At 48.0% G+C, this 5826-nt stretch overlaps 1 pseudogene; it reads left to right on the top strand.

Annotated features, from left to right (window-relative positions):
- The first annotated feature begins 5071 nt into the window (after positions 1–5071).
- Positions 5072–5276, top strand: LOC144501681 (U2 spliceosomal RNA; annotated as a pseudogene).
- Positions 5277–5826: the final 550 nt, after the last annotated feature.

Raw genomic sequence — 5826 nt, forward strand, 5'->3', positions numbered from 1 at the left:
ATAATATGGAGCATGGTCATGGTTTGATGCTATTCCATGGAGGATTGTTAATTAAGATATAGTGATCATGGCTGAAAATAATTGTGAATGCAATGGGAAGGAGCCTGAGATCTGAAGAAACCCAGTTTGGTTCCAGTGATTGACCAGAGCGTTGATAAACTGGAAGGGGCAGTCAAGAGGCAGGAATACACCTGGGATGGGGCTGCTGTTTGCTGGAATGACTTCCATATTCTCATTCTACTGGGAGGAACTCCCACTGTGTAAGCTTCAGCGGTGATTAATATTAATTTCACAGTGCTAATTAAACAACCAGCAATTACAGAAAGAGTACAAGTCTATCTAATGTCATTAAGTAGCAAAGAAAATAAACAGGTACATTTAATTGGTCACAACCAGTCTTTAAAATGTAAATAACAGTTTGAAACACAGCAATTATCTTCGGTTAAGAAATAAAAGGAATAAATAACACTTGGCCAAATAATTAATCAGTAAGGTTACTTACAGTGTTCCCGAGGCGGAGCCTGTTCCACTCAAGAAAGCTGCATTTCTCTGCAAGGAAGATGAGTGGACTAGTTTATGCTTCTGATGAAAGGTCATCAATTTGAACTTTAAGCCTGGCCTGGATTTTTGCCACAATGGAAGCAACTCTCCATTTAAATCATCAGCTGCTTCCACTGAAGAGGGGTTTTGGAATAAAAGGAGTGCGGGATCTGGAGTGTGCAAAATAGAACAGATAAGATGAGGTCTGAGGAACTTGGTGGATCTAAGTTCAAAGCAAAATACTGCAGATGATGGAATTTTGGTGGGTGTGGCTGGATAAATGTTGGGGGTGATTTTGGACCCACACTCTTTGTGTACGGGAATGGCCACGCATGCACCAAATCCGGAGAGCGCGATTCACACCAGCGAGTTTCCGAGTCCTGATCCTAGCGGCCCCTCGCTACTGGAGTGGCGTGAAATTCGCCGCGGGACCATAGAAAGCTCATTTTAATACATTAGCATGTCATTAGCGAATACTCTCTCCAGGACTTCCTCCCTCACCAGATATTCAGCCAACACCGGCGTGACGTCAAATCGGCCCAATTTACAACATGTCTCCCACTAGGTCTAGGTATATCGCCAAGATCCACAGCTGAGGTTGAGGCAGCCTGCTGGCTTCGATGCCCTTTTGCTGAACTGACCTTGTTGGGCATCCCCTTAGGGTCCAGGATCTTGAGGGTCCAGGCCTGCTTTCGGGCAGCATGGATGTTTAACTGCTTCTCTCCTTGGTGTCAGGGACTGGAGTTGTGTTGCTCACAGGGAGGGGCCTGTCAGATGGGCTGGAGATGTCCAGGGTCCTGTGGCTGGGGGGCCCTGGGCTATACTCCTGTCGCTCCTCTCTCCTTCGGGTTCCTGGGGGCCCCTGTGCTCCTCCATGGGATGGAGGGACAGCTGGAGTGAGATCCAGATGCCCCACCGTCCTCTAGCACTGACACTCGTGGATTCCCACCAGTGCCTGCACCATGCAGTGGAAGCCCTGCACCATGGTGTGGACATCTCCTGCCATGGAGTGCACGTTCTGCACCAAGGTCTCCGCTGCAGACCCCACCCTTGCAGCGTTGGCCTCGGTGCACTGCAGTGACTGCACCACCTCCTTGGACAATGGGCGACAGGACTCCTCCAATCGGCCTGCTGCCGGAGGGCTGCTGCCATCCCTTCCTGAGCTTCTGGACTCTGTCTTTGCAGCTTCAGCAGCTGGGGGGATAACCAGACCCGGGGACACATCATCAGCAAGGGGCTCAGCAGAGTCCTGGACTCTGACGTCCCTCCGAGTGCCGATTCCTGCCTCCGCCTGCTGTGGATCTTCAGTTGTGATGTGCTCACCAGTGAGTGACCCAGAAGCTTGTCTACTTATTGAATCTACTGGGGTGTGAGTATCTGCGCCGGTGCCCCGTGCAGGTGACAGCTATGGCATTCTTCACAGTGGGGTTGGCGAAGTCCCCCTCTGAACTGCTGGAGTCTGGTGGGTCCAGTGGGCATGAAGATGGTCTGGCCTGTTCCGCTGGCCGGCCTGCAAGAGAAGGGATGTGGCATCAGTGCAGGGGATATGGAGGGAACATTGATCACTCACTTGAGACTGGAGGAATGACAGTGTGTGTTGAGGATTCTCACGTTTCTCTGCTGCTCCCACTTCACCAACAGTGCAGGCACGCTCTTCCTCCTCTCCAACCAGCTCGAGAGCTCACTGCTCAAAATGTGCGAGGGTTTGGAGTTTGTACATGACTCTAGCTGGCTGTGCCCACTGACACCTGTTGTGATTGAGTTTGCAATGACACAGAGAGGAAGAGCATAGGTGGGAGTGATGAGATTTAAGATGGTGATGAGGTGTGGCAGACATGGGGCATGGGTGGGAGCTGGAGTGTGAGGAGCACTGCAGCTACTGGGGGAACATGATGATTGTGGGGGCGGGGGGGGGGGGTACCTGGTGCCTGCTGTTGGCAAAGACCAAGGTGGCTGAGTGAGAGAAAGGGTTGGGGGTGCAAGGGGTGTGCGAGGTGGTCCAGTGGGAGACTGGGGGTGGTTAACTTATCCTGGCTTAGCGAAGAAGATCATTCATCTTCTTTCGACACTGCTGCCCTGTCCTCTTCTGGAGTGTGTTTGCATTGATCAGGGCTGCGATTGCCTCTCAGGAGAAGGGGGTGACCCTGTTGGAGGGACGCCTCCTGGAGTGGGGGTGGAGTGTATCTCGCCTCTGCTCCACTCCATCCAGCATCCTTGTGAGGGCCCCCTCTGAAAAGCACGGTGCTGCTTTCTTGCTATCTCCTGAAGCCTTTGTGGAACAAATGCTGGGGAGCCATTTGTATGGAGCTTCCCAGTGCTTGCAGCAGTCTTTTATTTAATTTTTTATTCCATCCATAAAGTTACAAAGTCACTCAGAGTGGACTAGGCAAACCCAAATCCATTCCTTGCTTGCTCCGGAAACCAAATTCAAATCCCAATTGAATCCAAATCATGATCCCCACAAGAGACAAACAAGATCCAAGCTGAGAAGATAAACATTGCACCCCATCCTGGGCTTGATCTGACGCTTGATTTAGCCAAAAGGCCGAGAAATTAGGTTGTTGTGGATTGGTGCATCAGAGGGAACATGCTGCTGGAATGGCATGAAACTCGTGAGCATAAAGATTATTGCTAATGGGGCATAAGGTTTGGCCCAGATACACGCCAGCGCTGTCGACAGAAATCCTCCGTTCTTTGCACCAGAACCAACACTTTGCCATTTATGGTAAGATTTTGCCCAGTGTATCCATTTGGAGAGGTAAGGTATCTCTCAGCATAAAGCCCTGGGACACCCTTTGGTAGTGGTGAGGCAATCTTTGATATTGTTAAAAGTGAGCATCATTATGCATTTTTTACACACAAAATCGTTGGAACTGTCAATCTGTCAAAGAGCCACCCAGCTATCGAGAAAATGTTAAGGAACTGTTCAGCTGTCAAGGAACTGTTAAACTGCCATTAAGGAACTATCCAACTATCAAAGAACTGTTAAGAGGTTGTCCAAGAAGTGTCAAAGCTATGCAGGAATTGTGAAAGCTGTCATGGAACTGTCAAAGGATGTTAGATGAGTTGGCATGGAGGGGGTAAGGGCAAAGAGTGGTAGATGAGTGGCATGGATTTGGCAGTAACTTGGCATGGGGGGTCACAGGGATTGGTTCGGGGGCACAGGTTGTCATGGATGGGGTATATGTAGAGTGTATGGGGGAAGAGGAGGGGTTCCGGTTGAGTACTGGAGACATGTTTTGGTTTATTATTATATTTTATTTATTTAAGCACAGTGCGGGGGTTACTGAGGCAGGCTTTGCTGCCAGCTTGCCTCCACACAGCAGGTAGCCTGTGCATTTGTTCTCGGATGACCTGCCCCCTACTCTTGCTTCAACCCACCCCCTCCCAACTGAAAATCCGACCACTGGTGGATATTTTTAAGAGCCGGGTTCACCGAGCCTGGGGATTTCCTGATTCGGCATTCCCAACTCAGGGACAAAACTCTGAGCCTCTGTTTCTGTCTGACCTGCTGCGAGCTTCCAGCATTTGCTGCTTTGTTTCACTCTTTGTGTTTGCTGGATTCGCTCCTCAAGGTTTCAAATATTTGAAAGACATTGTTTACAAAGAAAACAACTCGTACTTCTCAGACACCGAAGACCAAAAGGAAGATCTGCCTCGTTATAAAGGAAAACTGAAGCCCCTACACATTGATCCAATTCAAATAATTGTAGTTCTTTGCGTGGTAATGCGCAATATGAGTCTGTCAATTGTTTCCTCCAACACAAAATGGCTAGTGGGCATTTTCATGCAGAGAGGTGCACAGTAAAACCCAACAGACTCAAACTGCACCCTACTTTAAAATAGCCTGTATACAGGCTCCTTCAGCTGCACCTTGTAAACGCATGACTCTTCCACCTAGAACAACAAGGGCAGCAGGCACATGGGAACATCACCACCTACAAGATTCCCTCTAAGGCACAGATGATCCTGACTTGGAAGTATATCACCATTCCTTCACTGTCGCTGGGTCACAATCCTGGAACTCCTTCCCTGTGGGTGTACCTACACCACGTAGTCTGCAGCAGTTCAAGAAGGTGGCTCAGCACTGCCTTGTCAAGGGCAATTAAGGATGGACAATAAATGCTGGCCTAGCCAGCGACACCCACATCTCGTGAATGAATTAAAAAAAAGAAAGGCATAAAAAGTGGTATTTTGCATCTTCTTGATGCCTGATAGTAGGAATTAGAACCTTAGAACCACCGCAGTGCAGAAAGAGGCCATCCGGCTCATCGAGTTTGTACCAATTCTCTGAAAGAGCACCTCACCCAGGCCCTCACTTCCATCCTGTCCCCGTAGCCCCGTGCATCAACCATGTCCAATCCACCTAACCTACGCATCTTTAGACACTAAGGGGCAATTTAGCATGGGCAATCCACCTAACCTGCACATTTCTTTTACTGTGGGAGGAAACCCATGCAGGCACGTTATGCAGTGGTGTTCCCTAGTGGTCAATGTTAGATCTTTTTCTTGATGTAAAGTAATAATCTAGACTTGCTCTCGGCCTTTTGGCTAAGATCAAGTGTAGTATCGGATCTGCACTTGGTTGAGGTCATTGGGTTACGCTGAGGCTGCATATGTTTCATATGAAGCAATTTTTAAAAGCGGCATCTCGGCCTTTTGGCTAAGATGCAAATGAGCCCAAGTCTTGGAGGAGGAACCTCCCCCTTCTCCAATCAGCTTGGCTCATGTAGATCGGGCCCAGGACAGGGTGGTTTAGTCGCCCGCCCTGTCTTGTCAGCCTGGATCGGAAATGTCTCAACTTGTTGAGACTCTGAATTGGATTTGATTTGATTGAATTGGAAAAGTATTTTAAAAATTTTTTTTTAAAAAATCTAGACTTGGTTGTGTAGAGCATAACTTCAAAATTTACTGATGACCCAAAACTTGGGAAGTATTGTGAACTCTGAGTAGGATAGTGATAAACTTCATGAGGACATAAATAAGTTGGTGGGATGGGCAGGCAGGTGGCAGATGCAAGTTAATATGGAAATGTACAAAGTTATTCATTTTGGTAGGAATAATGAGAGGCAACAAAAAATAAAATGTAACATTGTAAAGTGTGCAGGATCAGAGGGAGCTGGGGTATATGCTTGCAAATCATTGGGAATGGCAAGACAGGTTGAGAAAACAATTAATAAAGCATCCAGAGCTTTATAAATCGGGGCAAAGAGTACAAAAGCAAGGAAGTTATGATGAATTTTTATGAAACAATGGTTTAGCCTCAACTAGAATATTGGGTGGGAT

This window comes from Mustelus asterias, chromosome 1 (assembly GCF_964213995.1).
Source record: "Mustelus asterias chromosome 1, sMusAst1.hap1.1, whole genome shotgun sequence".
NCBI lineage: Eukaryota > Metazoa > Chordata > Chondrichthyes > Carcharhiniformes > Triakidae > Mustelus > Mustelus asterias.